This window comes from Monodon monoceros, unplaced genomic scaffold, assembly GCF_005190385.1.
Source record: "Monodon monoceros isolate NGI ecotype Baffin Bay Population unplaced genomic scaffold, NGI_Narwhal_1 Super_Scaffold_17, whole genome shotgun sequence".
Taxonomy (NCBI): domain Eukaryota; kingdom Metazoa; phylum Chordata; class Mammalia; order Artiodactyla; family Monodontidae; genus Monodon; species Monodon monoceros.
This window is the reverse complement of record NW_021703773.1, coordinates 5,435,717-5,455,690: the sequence shown is the minus strand read 5'-3', so window position 1 is coordinate 5,455,690 and position 19,974 is coordinate 5,435,717. Positions and strand designations below refer to the sequence as shown.

General features: G+C 39.7%; 1 protein-coding gene across 5 annotated transcripts in view; it reads right to left on the bottom strand.

Annotated features, from left to right (window-relative positions):
- Positions 1-18,847, bottom strand: part of NSD3 (nuclear receptor binding SET domain protein 3) — a 109,262-nt gene extending 90,415 nt beyond the window's left edge. For 4 of the 5 annotated variants that reach the window (XM_029226701.1, XM_029226706.1, XM_029226705.1 and 1 more), the window contains exon 1: positions 18,403-18,552. The gene's annotated coding sequence lies outside the window, so the exon portion shown is untranslated. Of the gene's footprint in view, positions 1-18,402 lie in introns of all 5 variants that reach the window. The other variant, XM_029226707.1, reaches the window with a different exon arrangement.
- Positions 18,848-19,974: the final 1,127 nt, after the last annotated feature.

Genomic DNA, 19,974 nt, shown 5'->3' with positions numbered 1-19,974 from the left:
CAGCACTAATATATCACAGAGGACCATCTTGACCTAAATGACGGGTGTGTGTGTGCATGTAAGCGAACATGATCTCAAAACATCTGTGTAAGAAATAAGAATAAAATACTTGATTACATCCATTCTGGATACCAGCTGCTGTCTGTTAATTGCCCTCTGTAGGCTGAGACAATGTTGGGCGGAGGTTCATGCCAGCTCCTCCTTCCTTCCCATTCTGCTGCTACTACAATGGGAAGGAGACCAAAAGTTACAGCCAGGTTGTCCCCACCCCAACCTATACAGGCTCCTCTAATAAAGCACATATTTATTGAGCACCTACTACATGCCAGACATCGCACTAAGCACTAAAGTTGTAGAGATGAAAATTCAGACATGGTTCCTGGAATTATACAGTTGCATTATTACCGGAGAGAGAAAAGCAATAAAGGGAATGTGCTGGAGGCTCAGTAATACACATTTATTCATTTCATATCGAGTGCCTGTATTATGTTTAGTCCTAAGTACTAGAGATAAAAGATGAGCAAGACAGAGTCCCTGTGGACATAAGGGACAAGTGCCCTGGATGACAAAGGAAAACATCCAAGGTTGAGGAGCTGGGGGATGTGGGACAGAGAGAGGATGCAGGGGACCTGAGACATTTCCAAGTATAGGAAACAAAAAGTCGTAACCTGTGGAAGGGAGGGGAACTCCTTTACAAAGATCTATATTAACCATCACCTAAAATGGTTAAGAACTTCCTTGGCTTCTTAGTTTCACGTCTTCTAAATGATCTAGATTATATATTTCTTGATATGTTGCAAAACCAAATTACAAGAATTTGATGAAAGCACACTACATAATTCAGGGGTATAAAAACAACTTACATGCCAGAGAATATGGCAAGACTGGAAGTTTATGATGAGGACATGGGACTGCTTCATCTCTGAAACCCAGCCAACTACAGTGGCTAGCACATTATCAATAAACAGACTGATCACAAACAGAAAGGAGTATTGCAGTAAGGAGCCACAGGATTAGATTAACAATGTGAGTATTTTAACATGAGCTCATAATTGTTAAGTAACTAGTGTTACTGAAATACCACAGGTGTTAGCAGCATGCATTTAGAACTGACTGTACAGATTTACTTTCTCCCTCCTAAAAAGATCATGAATAAAGCTGGGAAGTAGCTGCACAAAACCAAACAAGCAGCAGGTAATCAGGTCACTAAGAGGAAATAGAACAAAATGAAATTTCCCCCTATTATTTTTAAACTTTTTCAAAAGTTTAGTATGTAATCTGACTATATATTTTATCAAGTAACCTTTTCATCAGAATTAGAGTAGAAGATATTTTATTAAGTGCTGGAAATTCAGAGTATAAACACATCACAAAAAAAGAGTCACTGGCTGACAAGAAATGTATTTACATAACCATATTTAATTCGAAGCTCACTACCATGAATCTAATAATTCTACAGGCATACATAAACTATTAACATAGGGACTTCCCTAGTGGTTCAGTGGTTAAGACTCCGCCTTCCAATGCAGAGGGCATGGGTTCGATCCCTGGTTAGAGAATTAAGGTCCCACATGCTGCAAGGTGTGGTCAAAAAAAAAAACCACATTTAAACTATTAACATATTAGGGTTCATATTTCCCAAAACAGTAGTTATATTATGAAATGAAGCTCTGTCTTTCGTTCAGTGTATAAAAACTGCAATCATTACTAATGGGATTAAGAGAAACTGTCACAACATTATCACTGTTGAGCATAACACAGGATAAGAAGAATATAAAACTCTAATGAGTTTCTAATAAAATGACTTCCCTTTTTTGAATCATTTATAGCCTAATACAAAACCTGTACTAAACACAAAATCAGTTTATATTAGAATGCCAACCTGTATTTGAGGCAACTTTGAGTAACTTCAGCATTCAGAGAATTGCAAAATGTGTTCAGATTTCTGAAGTTCATATTTATCTTTAATTTCCAAAGCAAAGGGTAGCAGTGCCTCTTTGGTCATGGAAAAACCAACCAGGCAACAAAACAAAACTACTTCACTTCTAGCAAAGGTACTGGGTACTTTTATCTTTTGCTCACTGCTGTAACCCTAATCCCCCAGTACCGTAAGGGAATGAAAAAGGCTGTTAAATGAATACAGGAATGGCAGAAAAGACAAGCGGAAATTAGAACCGCTATTTTACTGAACGTTCATTTCCATCCAAGTAACGAAGACAGAAGAAAATGTGTTTTGGCTCTCAAACTACAGTCAAAAGTACAGCCCCAAATCACAGCATTAGTATACGCTGTAACAGGACTTCAACTCCATAATCTAAAATTATGCAGATAATTTCAGTGTGGACCTCATCAAATCTCTGTGTTGTTATACTAATCTCTAAAATTACTAACATTTCCCAAGAGCCAGATATGAGTTACCAAATCAAATTTGGTTTTTAGTATCTGGACTTTACATAACCCACTGATCAAGAAGTGATCCAAAACTCAAATATATGACTGAGAATCAGACTAAGAAGGCAACACACTTATCAATGAGTTCGCACTCTTAAACAACGTTTTTGAACCCTGGCACTACTAACACTTGTTGAGGAAGGCTGTCATGAGCATTCAAGATGTTTAGCAGCGGGCTTCCCTGGTGGCGCAGTGGTTGGGAGTCCGCCTGCCGATGCAGGGGACACGGGTTCGTGCCCCGGTCCGGGAGGATCCCACATGCCGCGGAGCGGCTGGGCCCGTGAGCCATGGCTGCTGAGCCTGCGCGTCCGGAGCCTGTGCTCCGCAACAGGAGAGGCCACAACAGTGAGAGGCCCGCGTACCGCAAAAAAAAAAAAAAAAAAAAAAGATATTTAGCAGCATCCTGGCCTCTACGCACTAGATGCCAGTAGTACCACCTGCCAGTAATAATAAAAGATGTCTCTAGACATTGCCAAATGTTCCCTGGAGGGCAAAATCGCCCTAGGGTTGAGAACTACTGCCCTAAAAGGATGTTCACCAAAATGGAAATGCTTACTATAGTCTGTTCTCTTTTGCTCTGCCTTTTACTTCTCTGTAGATTCTATAATGAACATATAAAAATGTTAATATGTCTCTTCAAAAGAAAAAATACAATTCATTAATTATAAATCAAGAAAATGCTCATATTTATTCAGCTTCTATCCTATTTTTCAATGACTAATACACACAGATGTTTTCCTGAATATGCCATATTTCTGAGTATTCAAAAGGTTAAACAAAAGAACCTGCAACAACTCAGAATAGATCCAGATTTTAATCTGTATAAGAATCTCTCTAAAATTTCAAACAAAAAATACTTTAAACATGCTTCAAGTAAAATAATATAATTTACTGAAGACTTACAATGTGATGTTCCAAGTGCTTTACGAGTATTATCTCATTTAATCGTCAGAAAACTCCTGCAAAATGGATACTAGTATCTCCATTTTACAGATGAGGAAACTGAAAGACAGACAGGTTAGGTGGCCTGTCCAAGGTCACACATAAAGTAAGGGGTAGAGCCAGGAGTCAAATCCAGGCAGTCTTGCTTCATGACCTGCACCCTTTACCACATGCTACACTGTCACTGACCACTGAACCACTTTTCTGTCATGTCTGTATTAATTCAGAAAGGCAACCATTACTGCTTCAGAAAACATCACTACAATTAACAAAGCCAGCATCTTCAACTTGTAAAGAGGCTGTGATAGACAGAATAATGACCCCCCACCAAATACCCACATCCTAATCCCTAGAACCCGTGAACATGTTACCTGATGTGGCAAAAGGGACTTTGCAGATCTGATTAAGTCAAGGATCTTACAATGGAGAGATTATTCTGGATTATCCAGGTGGGCCCAGTATAATCACTAGGATACTTACAAGAGAAAAAGGGATGGAGAAGAGTCAGAGAGAGATCTGAAGATGCTCTGTGCTGGCTTTGAATATAAGAGGAAGCGGACCGTAAGCCAGGGAACGCAGGCACCTACAGAAGGTGGAAAAGGCAGGGAACAGATTCTCCTCGAGAACCTCCAGAAGGAATGCAGCCCTGCTCATACCTAGATCTTAGCCCAGAGAGACCCATGTTGGCCTTATAACATCCAGAACTATAAGATAATAAATTTGTATTGTTTAAAATTTTGCTGTGTTTAAGCCACTAAGTTTGACATCATTTGTTAGAGAGGCAAAAGGAAACTAATATAGAGTCTTCTCTGACAGCATTTCTAAACACTCCCTTGTCTTCATTAGTTCTAGTAACATCCCTATAGAACCTAGGACAGGAAGGAGGAGAATTCCCTTAGCTTCCTTAACCTAAGATGTGGGGAACGTGAAACAGAAAGAGCACTTTTTTTTTTTGCAGTACACGGGCCTCTCACTGCTGTGGCCTCTCCCGTTGCGGAGCACAGGCTCCGGACGCGCAGGCTCAGCGGCCATGGGTCACGGGCCCAGCCGCTCCGCGGCATGTGGGATCTTCCCGGACCGGGGCACGAACCCGTGTCCCCTGCATCAGCAGGTGGACTCTCAACCACTGTGTCACCAGGGAAGCCCCAGAAAGAGCACTTTTAAAGGTCTTACCCCATGACAACATGAATAGTCCTATCTATGGCTACAAATATGCTAATGTGGCCTAAAACCTGTCCCTGGACAGCCAGAAAAGCCATCAGCCTGCAATTGCTCAGAGGACGCTGCTATCACCTTTTACGCTGCAGAAGAGAAGTACGTGATTTCTTCCCGTTTTGTTGGCAGTCACTCCTGCTTTCTATCCTCTGGAGTTAACTTTCATTCTAGTTGGAGATGTGATACAAACAGCGATGTGGCAGCAAAGCCAACACCACGCATGACACAATAACGTTATGGGTCCTTTTATTACTAAAATACTTACTGTATCTTTCCATTTCTGACAACTAAAATCTCTGGGCCACACTGTATTCTGTGGCTGATTTTCACAAAAATATGTGGTGGGTGTGGAGAAAACTCGCAGTAGTAAAGACAGCACTATGGTTAAGAACCATTTTTTAAAGTCTGTTAATTTAAACATATAATAGCCACAGTTAATAAAGAAAAGCCCCTTGCAGCCATCCCAAAGAACTCTACTGAGTCAACATTTTTTTATAATGAATAACCTCAAACTGGAAGTTTATTTTGTAAAGGTGAATAATGTATAAGTTCCCTAAATAAAAAGACTGATTCATATCTCAAAACATTAACTATTTAAGACTATGTATAGGAATAGATGAGTAAAAATAAAACCCTTTCCACACTTATCATGTTGGCATTTAAATATCAGAAATTAAATGACCTAATTTACTGCATGAGAACATTTGATCTCTGACTACTCACAGATAACTCAAACCACTATCAGTTAAATACCGCTTTTATCAGGTAAAGTGCCTATGTCTGCTACACAGTGATGTCCATTCATAGATGACAAGTCAAAACAACACACTGGAAAACTAGGATTTGGCAGTTCTCTCTGTTCTGACCAATGGCATACAAATAAATGACTTCGAGTAAATCCCTTAATCTCTAAAAGGTTACGAAATGAGGCTGAACACTCAAAAACCAATGATGGCAATATTTTCTCACTTGTTTTTCCATTTTGTCAACTCTATGATTTTTTAAATAAATTTATTTATTTATTTTTGGCTGCGTTGGCTCCCTGTTGCTGCGCGTGGGCTTTCTCTAGTTGTGGCGAGCGAGAGCTACTCTTCATTGCGGTGCGCGGGCTTCTCACTGCGGTGGCTTCTCTTGTTGCGGAACACGGGCTCTAGTCATGTGGGCTTCGGTAGTTGTGGCACGTGGGCTCAGTAGTTGTGGTTCGCTGGCTCTAGAGCGCAGGGTCAGTAGTTGTGGCGCACGGGCTTAGTTGCTCCACGGCATGTGGGATCTTCCCGGACCAGCGTTCGAACCCATGTCCCCTGCATTGGCAGGTGGATTCTTAACCACTGCGCCACCAGGGAGGCCCCAACTCTATGATGTTTTATGTGGAGAGGATTTATTTAGTACATATGTGCATGCCTGGACAAAAGTTTGTCTATTTTTAAAGTAAAAGTTCCCACAGAAATGTTTCTATACAGACTCATTTTAAACTAATCGCCGTAAATTACCCATATCAACACCACCAAGATAATCAAAAGCCGGGCCTCACCTTGCCTATTCCCAGACTCTAAGTGGTTTGTTATTCCAGATATATATCTAATTCCTCACAAAGTCCTTTTTTTGTTTTGTTTGTGACACGGTTCATTACTGAACACCAACTATGTACCAGGCCCTATTCTAGATCCTGGGAAATCAAAGGAAATATGATTCTGATCTCATACAGCTTAAATAAACATGAAAATTTCAGAAAACGATAAGCTACTATAAAACAGGGTAATAGGACACAGTGACTGGGGGTCTGGATTGTTATAAAAAGGACTAATGGAATCCAAACCAGGAACTAATCATATAGAAAGATTAGAGGAAGACACATGAAGAGGTGATCATCAGACATATCTTTTATTTCCTTTCAAGTTCTCTTTGTTTCAGAGGCTTCTGAGGTTATAGTAAAAATATTTAAATAACAGTCAAGTATTCCAAGTAATATAAAAAGTTTAAGATTTCCACATTATTTAACCATAACTACTCTAGAGTACTACTGAAATGAAATCATTTTGTTGGTCAGCAGTACATAGTCTGTTAATAACTGCATTGATTAAAAGAGTTTTTAAAAATACTTTTATATTTTAAAAAAAGGGCTTTCCTGGTGGCGCAGTGGTTGAGAGTCCGCCTGCCGATGCAGGGGACGTGGGTTCGTGCCCCGGTCCAGGAAGATCCCACATGCTGCGGAGCGGCTGGGCCCATGAGCCATGGCCGCTGAGCCTGCGCGTCCGGAGCCTGTGCTCCGCGACGGGAGAGGCCACAACAGTGAGAGGCCTGCGTACCGGGCCTCTCTTAAATATTTTAAAAATATTTAAAATTTGTATATTTTAAAACAATAATCAAATAACTATTACTAAGTTGTTCCCTGTGAATGGATTTATTCATTATCTAAGAGAGTAAGCATTTGGAAAAATGAGATTTTAAAGTCCCAACCCCACAAAAACACAACAAAAGTAATCACAAGAGCAAAGAATATGAAAATGTCCACTTCTACTTAATTCTTTCCCTTCACTAATAATATCTAAATCTGTGCTAATCACACGTGGCTACTGAATTGTAAACAAATTAAAATTAAATTAAAAATTCAGTTCTCAAGTACACTAGCCACATTTCAAGTGTTCAAAATCCACACATGGTGGGTGGCTACTATACAGGACAGCACAGACACAGGGTATTTCCATCACTGCAGAAAATTCTCTTGGTCAGTGCTCATGTAAATCATTTCTCAAATTTGACCCAAACAAAAACATCCTAAGAAAGCTTATAAAAATAAGGTTAATTATAAACTTTTTAAAGAAATTGGTGAATAGTACCATATAACTAGACAGAAATCACATATGAGGAAATTTAGCAGACACATACGCAAGAATAAAATAAGGGTAAGATAAATCGGGGACAAGGAAAAATGCGCTCTGACATTGGTCTTGCAGTCATGAGTCTTGAGTTTTAGCTGTGAGTCTACCTCTCTGAAGAGATAGACATATTTGGGCTTCTGTTTATAGCCCATAATAGAGGTTAAATCAGGTGATCCGATCACCTGAAATGACCCCAAACAATGGGAAAGTGAGCTGTGATTCCTCCTAGTCACCAGTACATAAATGTAGGGGTTGGATTTGCATTCTGACAAGAACATATGCGATTTTAAAAATTAACTTTAATGTCTTACCTACCCTCTCAACATTATTTAAAGATGTTCGTTATTTGCAATAACAAACAATTATTTGAAATTCACAACCAACACCTATTTGCCTAAATAAGATTTTAGGGGGTAAAGCATGACCACCATATTTCTTTCTACAAAATTCTCTAAGTAATCAAGGTGTATTAGAGAAGTAGCACCTTTTCTTATCATTTTTAATTTTCCTTAGTTTATACCACTAGTAATAGAGTAATACTATTGTTAAAACATAACGGTACTACTCCATAATCTGTTTAACTCTAGTATCATCACCCCAAATATATTCTGAAATTTTCACTTAATAATTTTCCACTAAAATTGTGTTAAGAGAAAGATGATGGTCAAGGACATGAAAATATCCTGTATCACCTATGTGAAATGAAACACAATTAAACACCAAAAAAACCCCTGTCACTAAATACAGTCACACAATTTTCACTTGACTATGATTCTATTAAGTTACACAACATTTTAGGTTGCTTTGTAGTTCTTTTTTTTTCCTGACTAAACCACATTACTTATTGAACTGCCTTGTACCAATACAAAACTTACTAATAAAACATGCAATTTCCCTTATCTATTTGGTTTAACCTCGAAGTCTTCACTTTGTTCTTGACCACACCCGGCAACAACAGACATGGTATTATGACTGGAAGAAAATTCACATTAAATTATTTTCCAATCCCTTACATCAAGGGACTGGCTCACAGTGAAATTTATGACAAACTAAGCAACTTATATCAGTCATCTTGGTCCATTCACTATGAAATCTAGTAAACTAACAAGTTCATCCACATATTTTCCTTCCTCTTTCCCTAACAAATTTTTAAATTACAGAAAACAGGTTTGAGATTGTTCAAATTTTACTTTCTTTTACCATATCAAGGCAAGGTATCACAGAAATTATAATGTAGTTTTTAAAGTACTAAGCAATTAATTTATCATAATATCTAAAATGATAATTTACTAAGTTTATTTTTCCTATAAAGACCAGGGGTTTGTTTTTGTTTTTTTTGGTTCATCAGGTTTATCACTTTAGTATTTTAGGTTCAATTATATTCAACATTTCATTTTTAAAATAAACAATAAAAGAACATAAGGAACTTCATACTATATTCAAATTTTACATTATCACCTATTTGCTTAATCAGAACATGAAGCGTTGGTGAAGCTACAGCCATCATGCTTTTGTAATAACAACAGTGGAAGTAAATTTGGACTGGAAAATTAACTTCATGTTCCTACTTGTAACAGCATGAATTCTCTTTACCAACTGAGAAACACCCATATAACCCACGCAAAGATTCTGCTCAAGCACTAACTAACATTCAACTTTTAACTTCTATAAAAGTGAGTTTAGGCCAACTGATTCACATCTTCATCGATGAAACATTCGACTAAAGACTAACTCATTTTGCATATGCTATTATTCTTATATTTTTTAAAAAGTCATTTATTATCAGCTACATGCCTGGTCCAGTTCTAGGCACACTCTAGCACTTCTAGTTTAGATCCCTATAATTGCAAAAAGTAGTCATTTTCATCTCCAATTCAGAGGTAAGAATACTGAGCCCCAGTGGTAGAGGTACGGTGGGAATAAGAACTCGGGTCTCCCTGACACTTGCCCTACACTGCACTGCCCATCGAGTTAAAAAAAAAAAAGTTTTGTTAAATGGCTTAAAGCAAACAGAACAACTTTCAGGGTGAAGGTCAGTTACAGCAAAGCAAACCTCTCAATAAAAAGAAAGCCATACATTTTATACAATAAGTTTGCTATAGTTAACTACATAGGTATAGCATACTTTCCATAGACATTTCCTAATATAAGGTGTTTCTGAATAAAATTTGAATTAAAAGAAAGGTATTTTATTTTATTTATTTATTTATTTTTGCGGTACGCGGGCGTCTCACTGTTGTGGCCTCTCCCATTGCGGAGCACAGGCTCTGGACGCGCAGGCCCAGCGGCCATGGCTCACGGGCCCAGCCGCTCCGCGGCATGCGGGATCCTCGCGGACCGGGGCACAAACCCGCGTCCCCTGCATCGGCAGGCGGACTCCCAACCACTGCGCCACCAGGGAAGCCCAAAAGAAAGGTATTTTAAACCACATACAACGCTTTCTCAATAAAGGCATCGTGACTGAACGGAAAGATAATTTTATAATTCAAAAAATCTACCACATCCTTTGTTTTATAAGCTTAAACTTTATGTCATGTTTTCTTAACACAAGAATATGAGCATCTTGTTTTCATAGATGACTTTTAAAATCTCCATAAATTGATATAAAGTATATATCATCAATTACAACTCAATAAGGCTGGAAATATAATTTTTCAAAATAAGTGATAGGAATTATAAAGAAAAAATGTATCACACAAGCTGCTGCGTTCTTGTATACCTGTACTACACTTTAAAAACCACAAATAAATGCAGTTTTTTAAAACAAAGCCTTTCTGATATTGCTAGGAGTTTAAATTGGTTCAAACCCTGCTGGAAATGTTCTAAAATCGACTGTGGTGATGGTGCACAATTCTATGAATATACTAAAAACCACTGCATTGTACATTTTAAATGGGTAACTTGTACGGTATGTGAATTATTTCTCAACGAAACTGTTATTAAAAAAAAAACCTTTCTGGAGAAAATATTGGAAATATGTGTCAAAAACTTTTGTAATGTTCAGACCTGTTAAGTAATTCTACTTTTAGGAATTTATTGTAATCAAATCATTACAGTCATACAACTTTTTAAATATGTAAGAATGTTCATCAAATTTTATCTAAAAATTGCAAACTGCCTAAAACGCCATCAACAGAATAATGGTAAATAGATATGGCACAACCATACAATGAAATTATATATCAGTTTAAAAAATCACATTCTCAAAAAAATTTATTTCACAATAAAGCAGGTTATAAAATAATATTATATACTATTCCAATTTGTAAAAAAAAATACAGGTATGCATAAGAAAAACACTTGAAAGATACAGAACAAAATGTTAACTGTAGTTGTTTCCAGTTGGTAGGATTTCAGGTGATTTTAACCTTCTTTATATCTCACTGGTGTTCAATTTCTCTACAGTAAACAACCCTTTCGTAACTTAAACATAATAAATGTTATTTTAAAACTACCAGCCACTTTGGAAAGTACCAATTTTCCATTAAAAATTAAAAACTAATAGTGCTGGGGGTAGTGGTGGTGGTGGGATGAATTGGGAGATTGGGAATGACATGTATACACTAATATGTATGAAATAGATAATAAGAACCTGCTGTATAAAAATAAATTAAATTAAAAAAAAAGATTCTATAAGAAAAAACCTAATAGGGCTATCAGCATTTCTTAGGGGTACTGTGTGTGTGGACCTATATGCATATGGATGTAATACCTTAATTAAGACCTTAACCTCAACACCCTAATTCTATGACACAATAAAATAAATTCTAATGATCAAGGCTAAATTGTACAGGTGATAACAACACAGAAAGCATGAGATAACCAAAAGTATATTAACCCTACTTCATATACAAAGCCAAATTACCTACTTTAGGTTTAAAAAACTATTACATTAAATTATGTGTGTTTCCACATCTAGGAAAACTCAACATATACAGTCATTTCAAGATTTAAAATAATTATTTCTCATCCTTGCAGGAGAAAAAAATAGCAAGGGATGTATTTAACCTTCACCCAGAATAAAAAAGAACAACATTGTATTGGAATTTTAGGTGAAGCATAGCATGAAGTTTCTCACCACAATCAAATACGAAATACCATATTGCAATGTATTTGGATCCGGCAGAGATCAAGAAAAACACAGACAGCTTAAAGTAACAAAATTATAATAGCCAAATAAAGGCTTTAATTTATGTATGCAGATGTGTTATTAAAATGTCCTTCGTAAAGTCCACATTGCAGAATTTTATGCAAATAGTCTGTATTCATCAGGTAGTCAGAGGGAAAAATAATTTAACTTTGGGACTTCCCTGGTGGCGTGGTGGTTAAGAATCCACCTGCCAATGCAGGGGACACGGGTTCGAGCCCTGGGAAGATCCCACATGCCACGGAGCAACTAAGCCCATGCGTCACAACTACTTAGCCTGCGCTCTAGAGCCTGCGAGCCACAACTACTGAGGCCATGCACCACAACTACTGAAGCCCACGCGCCTAGAGCCCGTGCTCCGCAACAAGAGAAGCCACCGCAATAAGAAGCCCGTGCACCACAACGAAAAGCAGCCCCCGCTCTCCACAACAAGAGAAAGCCCGCGCGCAGCAATGAAGACCCAACGCAGCCAAAAATGAATAAATAAATAATAAAATTTTTAAAAATTCAACTGTTTTCTGCTATCAAAATCCTCCAAAGTCAACATTTAACCTTTCCATACATATAAGAAAATATGTCTAGAAAGTCAGGGAAGCACATTAAAGTAGGTTTCTCCAGTTAAAAAAGAAATCTGGTTCACCTAGCCAAGATGCAGACAAGGTAAGAATCAAGAGGCACCAAGGATGGAAGAGTCAACATAGATTGCCACTGTTCAGGTTAATACTTTTTCTAATGGTTACATTAATGTGAAAGCAAGAGAGTCAAACTAGTTTTTGTAAATAAGATACACTTAAGTTAGGTATCAGGCACAGATACAGGCAAATCTGACATTTCCTAAGCAAAAGCCATTGTTAGAGTCTGCACATAAATCTAAAACCAGTAGTCACTGAATCCTACCAAAAACCGCATCAGAGATGAACTCTGAAGAAACAGCTTTATGCAACATGGCATGATTCTTGTAGGATTCAGCATTACTTTTTGTTTCACATTCATTAGTAAAGCACCAAGATTTCAAATGACTAAATGACTACACTAAATGTTAGGAAACTTTTTTTAATTGCCTAGATAACCCTTTTGATAACAACAAAAAAAACCTGGCGATTCAGTTTTTACCTGGGCTGACTCCTCATGGTTATTAATTTTTCAGCTTTCTTTTCAGCACAGTGTTATCCCTCAAGTCCAACTACCACCAAGACAATACCACTTAAACCAATGAGACTGTCTCTGCAGCTTTTCTTACAGGGCATATTACCTGGGTGGTGACTACATGATGTTTGTTTTCTAATTATTTGTTTATACCGTACATTCAGGTTTTACGCTTTTATCTTTATATGTCATGTTTTACAAAAGTCTTTAAAATGCACTTTAAAAAGTCTTTGCTTGTTTGCTTTTTTTTTATGTACAGCTTTCTTAAGACTCCACAGCTAAGAGATGTGAGTAACACAAGACTCACTAGACACAATACCATCTTGGCTACAGCCAAAATGCCAGTAGGCAAGCCTCCACATGAGACTTCCTAATCTTTTGAATCTCAAATAAATTTGATAAACTAAATTTTATTTTACCCACAAAATCCCAGGAAGCCACACACTTCTTAAATTTAAAATAGCTACTTATTTAAATTGAGTTAAATAATTATTGTGCTTTCCAACTTCACACACACACACACAAGTTATTGTGCTGGAATTCTATCCAACATCTCAGAAGATATCACGTAAAACAAAGTATTATTAGATAATAATATTCATATATGTATATGGTTAAAATGGAAACTATATGAACATAAATTTGTAAAATTTTCCTATTCACTCTCTCAATATAGTTCTAAATCTAGATGAAAGAGGGAACATAGTAGAAAAAAGAATTCTCATTGTAGATCAATGATAACACAGATTCACATTTAAAATTTAAGAATAAGCCAAGAATCATTTATCAAAGAGCTTTTCAAATGCAAAATTTTGTCAACAAGCAGATGTACTTTAGAAGTAACAAAACACATCTATCTAGTAAAAACTGAACATTCTCTAAATCACAAAATTTTAAATATGCCTTTTTCCTTCTTTTCATGCCACCCTGTACTAGCACAACATAATACATAAGTGTTTAAAAGTACTTATTAAGTACTTAGTAAGGTCAACAATAAAAACAAAATGAAAAACCTCTGAGTATTTAAAAAATGTGTTAGGTAGTCGTAGTATAATCGGTTTCTTAAATTTATCTTTATTTGTATTTATTAAAAGATTAGCCTGCAGAAATAAAGCTCATCATTCATTTAAAAACTCAAATGCCGGCTTCCCTGGTGGCACAGTGGCTGAGAGTCTGCCTGCCGATGCAGGGGACACGGGTTCGTGCCCTGGTCCGGGAAGATCCCACATGCCGCGGAGCGGCTAGGCCCGTGAGCTATGGCCGCTGAGCCTGTGCGTCCGGAGCCTCTGCGTCCGGAGCCTGTGCTCCGCAACGGGAGACGCCACAAACAGTGAGGGGCCCGCGTACCGCAAAAACAAAAAAAAACAAAAAAACTCAAATGCTGGACATGTTATTTATTAACACATGAATAAATCATCTTAGTTGCTCTTTCAAAAAATAATAGACTCCTATTTTTTTTTTTAGTAAAACTAAAAACAGCAATGCACCAAAATAGATTTTATAGATACCAAATTCTAAACCTTTTTAAAGCTTTAATGATTTTAATTTTTTAAGTGTCTAAAACAGACTTTTTGTTTTAAAGGAATTCAATGAATAAGTATCCACGGTTACGAATTTTCTTCTTGATAGTAAAAAATAATCAGTGATGCCTAAGATTTTTTTAAAACTTGTTTTCAATTAGGTATTCTTTCCAAGTTCTTTTCCAGGACCATGACAGACCTCTTATTTTTTTATTTCATTGATAATTTTGTTAAAACAGGAAAAATTCTGCCAAAACCACTTCATTACCCAAAATACAAACTTCAAGATACCTGGACAAGACTCATTTATGCATGTAAAATTATTTTGTATAAATGCTATATGTACAACATGGTGAACAAAGTATGGAAAAAGAGAAGCAAGAGCCTTTACCTCACTGCAACTTAATCCCCTTGTGCTCATTATACTAACCATGCCTAACCTTGAGTATTCCCCCTCACCTTGAGCTTTCACAGAATGCACAAATACTTCCACAATAATAAAGTAATGTGATGTGGTATAAAGAGTCAAGTGACAGGTTTTTCACCAAAGCCTTGGACTTAACTTTTCTGGTCTCAGTGATTTCTCTTGTAAAATAAAGTAGTTGGACTATATCTCTTCTATTTAAATAGGCTGTTAGGGACTTAATTCAGGCCCTGCTACATTACTTGTAATAGCAAAAACTTGTTAACAACTTAATGTTAATATTAATCAATATTTCAAACAATGGAATACTATATGACCCTTAAAAAAAAGAAAGCTGTAGGTCTATATGTGCTTGTTTGAAAGGATGTCCCAGGTAGCCTACTAAAACAAAAAAGCAAAATGCAAACTGTGTGATAGAATTTGTATGTATTTTAAGACAGATGTAGGTACATACGTACAGAAATTTTCTAGGACACCCAAGAGACTTCAAAATGGTTGTCAGTGGAGAACAGAGTGTTAACTTTTTTTTAAACCTCTTATAGTCTTTTATAATATTTCAAAAAAATTAAATAATGAACGTGTATTATTTTTATGAATCTTTACAAGAAAATAAAAGTAAAGGTCTGCTGATCAGGTTTTATAATTAGAAAAGACCTGGGTTCGTATACTGGCTTTGCTGTTTACCATCTGTGTGTTATTAAGGTGTTTAACCTCAATCTCTCCATCTGTAAAAAAGGAGTTAACAGTACTAACCCTCCCACAACTGTTGAGAGGATGAAAGGAAATCATCCACATAAGACATTTAGCGCAGCACACTGTTAGAGGACAACAGCTATTAGTAGCCATTACTAGGCTTATTATAAATATTATTATAAATTCCAGAAATGGAGTGTCTTTTAGAATCAGACAACTGACTAAAGACTTTGACAATTCATTCAAGGATGACCAATCTCAAAGGCAACCAATTTCCTTTACCCCAAACTCATTCAATCTGATCAGTATAAAAAAGGGCATATCTATTAACTTAAAGTTAAAAAAAAAAAAGCTATCACAGGTAGCAGGTGAGCTGATGAGGGACATGGTAATCAGAGCACAGTCTGGGTTTTAATTAAGTATCAACTAACTAGAGTAGCCTTCTTCATTACATGTGGATACCTAGCCAGGAGCCAGAATACTCATGACAACTGGGCAGGAGACATTTATCTTTACAAAATGCTGAATATCTAGGAATAAACTTTTTTTTTTTAAAGTAATTCAAGCTTTCAAGAGTCTTTTCTTATTTTAATATACAACAATTTCTCATTTTCCTAAAAATTTATGGCACTGATGGTTCATTCACAAATTAATTACAAATAACATGTCAATCAAGTGAGAGATATAAAAATTAAATCTCCATAAAAATAAATCCCAAAAAAGCATACTGAATGGATTTTTTGAGTGGAACTTTTTCTCATAAGATTTTTAAAAACTCAGGCTGAATATTATCAAATCAAAATAAGTTGTATATCTGACCTCTATACTAAAAGTGCTCTCCCAAAGTAACACTCTAACAATATTCAATTTAATTTTTCCAGCAGACCAAGAACACATCCTAAAATTCTATATAACAACTTGAAAGGATGAGGAATTAGGATAGGTTAAATCAGTATGTAGCACAACTGGTTTGAGTCCATCATATTACAATTTTAACAGGCCTTCCTGGTATTAGAGAACAGTTTCAATACCAATATGACAGATTAAAGTTTGGATTCTCCCAATTACAATAATAAAACAAAAACAAAAGGTCACACACATTTAATCCTTTTCAATATGAAAATAAAATAGGCTCCACTTAGTTCAGCTACTGTAAGTTTGTTAGTATTTAAAGCTTTAGAATAGTAACTATTTCAAATCACATAAGTAGGTACACTTGAATACATTTGAGAGTTACTGTAGCTTTCCTGAGAGTGACCTGAAGTTCCCACCAAAAAATCCTGGCACCTGAATGACTCTCTGAGCTCTGCATGCCTGCTTCATAGGTCACTGCGCTGTGCTGAACTGACATTTGGAGATTGTACCGGGCAATTGTATGAAAGCAAAGAGAAAGGATGGAAGAGAGTTTATTTTAAAAAAGAAAACACTTCTTAACACACCCATCACCTATAAGCAAGAGCCATCAGAAACACCATTTTAAAATACACACATTTCTAATTTTCCAACACGCAAACTACGGCAAGCAGATAATGTACCACAGCAGACCTTCCTACCCCTCCTCTCCCCTCACACAGTGCTTTGCCGAGAGCACAAGCCCAAGTAAAATAACCGAGGCAATTTCCTTGTTTACTTAAAGAATTGCAGAAAACATGTTGACTGCTTCTGAGGCTTCTGAAACAAATGAATTTTCAATATTTAAAAGCCTTTTCATGATCATGTTTGAAATAAGGGTAGTAAGGATTCCTTCAGCTAGTAAAAAATATAGTTTTAACTTTATTAAAGGGGTTAAATTTTACACCGCAGTTCATTAGCATGCCTTGTTCGCAACCAGAAGGAAAAGGGGAAGGGGGGGGCAGCAAAACACACAAGATGGAAAACATTACTACCTCCTTTGGTGGTTATGAATAATTTTAAATGACCCCAAGATGTATGGGAAGAGTTCATGAATAGAAAGAAAGGGGGTTAGCAATCTGAACTGGCCCCTTCCAGATTCATGCTGATGTCGGAGAGAAGGAATTTATTTACACTGCAGTGCCTGGCAGCAAACATGGCTGCCCCTGCCCCCTTTAAATCTGAATAGTCTTCACTCCTCACCAAAACCATGAAATTATGGCCATGTCTCCCTCTGTCTTGCTACCATTACACGAACACACCTCCTCCTCCCTCAAAGCACCTCAAAGCTGTAAAACCCACACCTCCCCATTTCACAACACCATAACCACTAGCTTCTCCATTATCTAGCCTTGAAAGAAAAGGCACAGAATACACACAAATATAGGAACAAAAGGCTTTCCCTTCCTAACACTTTAACAACCCCCTTCCCCTTCTTTTCCTCCCACTCTGTGACGCTTGGTCCATAGTTCTCATCCTTCTCAACATTCAGTTAATTTCCTTCCCGAGCCCGATCCTGGGTCTCCCAGTTCCTGAGTCTATTTCCTATCTTCCTATTGCATCCTGTCTCAAGCATTTCTCATCCCTTTTTCCTAATCCACATTTTCCTCCACTTCCATTCCCTCGTGTCTCCCTTGAGGCCCCATCTCTCCACCTAATTCTTTCTCCTTCCCCCAGACTCTCCTAGTTCCCATACTCCACCCCCAAACCTGCCTACTTCTCTGTCCGCCCAGGTCTCTAATCTCCAAACCTAACTCTTCTCCTCTCCCCCTGCCCCTCCCCCGTTCCACCTTTATCCCCGCCCCCATCCCACCTCTACTCCCAATTCCCAGCTTAGCGCCACTCCATCCCTTATCCCAATCCTACCTCTCCTGCCCCACCTCCCAATCCCCTCCACATCCCCCGCCTTGCTTCATCCTTCTAGACTCCCCTCGAACCCTTTCAGGCCACCCGCTAGTCCTCCCATCCCTGCTAAGGTCTCTCTCCCTACCCGGGTCCCATCCCTAGGTCGCCCCCTCCTCGCCGTCCCCACCTCAGCGCTTCCTTCCAGCGCGCGCGCACCCAAACACACACACACACACGCATTCACTTTACCTTCACTTTGTTCCATTCTAACCCCCCGGCCGTGTCAGTACGATCACAGGAGACACACGGAGGCCCGGAGTAGGGCTGGGGTGCAGGCAGCCGCCGGGGCCGCGGGAGGAGGAGGCGGAACCAAGCTAGGCCGCATGAAATCCCCGGGCTAGATTTCCCCCGCGCCGGACGCCTCTGCCATGGCGGCCGGCACCGAGGAGGGCCACGGCCAGGCCGGGCCGGGCGCGCAGCAAGAGGAGGAAGACTGCGGGCGGTGGGGTGGGCAGCGGAGCCGGAGGGATGGGGGTCGCCGCGCAGCTGCAGCTGCCAGAGACCAGCCCGTGGCTGGCGGCCGGGCTGGGGCAGCAGGTCGTCGTCGGGGCTCGACTCGGCCTCGCACGCCTCTCCGCGGCGACCAGTGGACAGTCCCCCTCCGCCTCCACCTCCGTCTTGGTCGCCGCCGCCGCCCGCTCCCGCCGCCACAGGCACCGCCACCGCCGCCGCCGCCGCCGCGCACAAAGCCCCCCCCACCCCGACTCTCGGGGCGCCGCCGCCGCCAAATCCTCAGCCGCTCATTGGCCGCTGGCCGCGGCGCCTGCCGGGAAATGCAGTCCGGGGCTCGGGGCGCAGTGGGCTAAAGGAGGAAGAAGCCAGTCGGCGGGCGGAAAGGAGGGGCTGGGGGAGAGCCTGAAGCGCCAGCGGCCCGGCGGGGTCTCGACCAGAAGTGAGACCGCAGGCGATAAAGGCAGAGAGGCAGAAAGGCACGACGCGGAGGAAAGTGAAAAACAAAACAAAACTAGAAGGCAGGATAGAGGTTGGGCCTGGGAGGCGAAAGTGTGCTTGTGCGTGTTCTTTGATGCTTCTAACAGCACATGTCAATCACCAGGTGGGACTGCTTGGGGTGACACTGCGATGCCCTCCCTAGACCTTAGAAATCCCCTACAAACGGGCGCCCGGTTAAGATGAGCGGGAAAGGGGACAGCGATTTCTGTGCCACCCTGGTTGTCTCCCGCCCGACAGCTGTCACAGAGGAGCTCCCTGTCCCACCGGGCTCTGCGTGTGGCAGCGATTTCCGACCGGAGCCTTGGGGGACAGTCTCGGATGGCAGGCTCCTCGGACGCCTCCCTGGCAGGCTCCGGGCCCCACACGCCTGCTTCCTTCTCGCCCCGCGGGCCCGGGGGCTTGTGGGTAACAGGGGGAAGGAAGGCAGAGCCTTCCGCACCCCAACCCAGAGGGACCGGCGGGCTCCCCGCCCGTCACGTGCCGGGCCCTGCGCTGCTCGCGGCTAGACCTGCGCTTTGAGGGATGAGGGCGTTTGTCCCAGACAGAGCTCACGTACACAAGAATGAGAGGACGAAGCGGGAGTCAAGATTCTCTGTAACCCTATATCCCTCCCCATCCTAGGAAATTTATGTGAAACAATAGAAGGTACCAGGTACGTGACACAGTAAACTCCTCTTGCAGGAGTGGGCCGATTTGGTGATATTTCCTGGGGCCTGGTGATAATGACTTAGAACGTCGTAGCACAGACATGAAAGTACAAAGGAAACACAGGCAGCGACCAGATGAGGAAACCAATACTCCGTTCTGAGA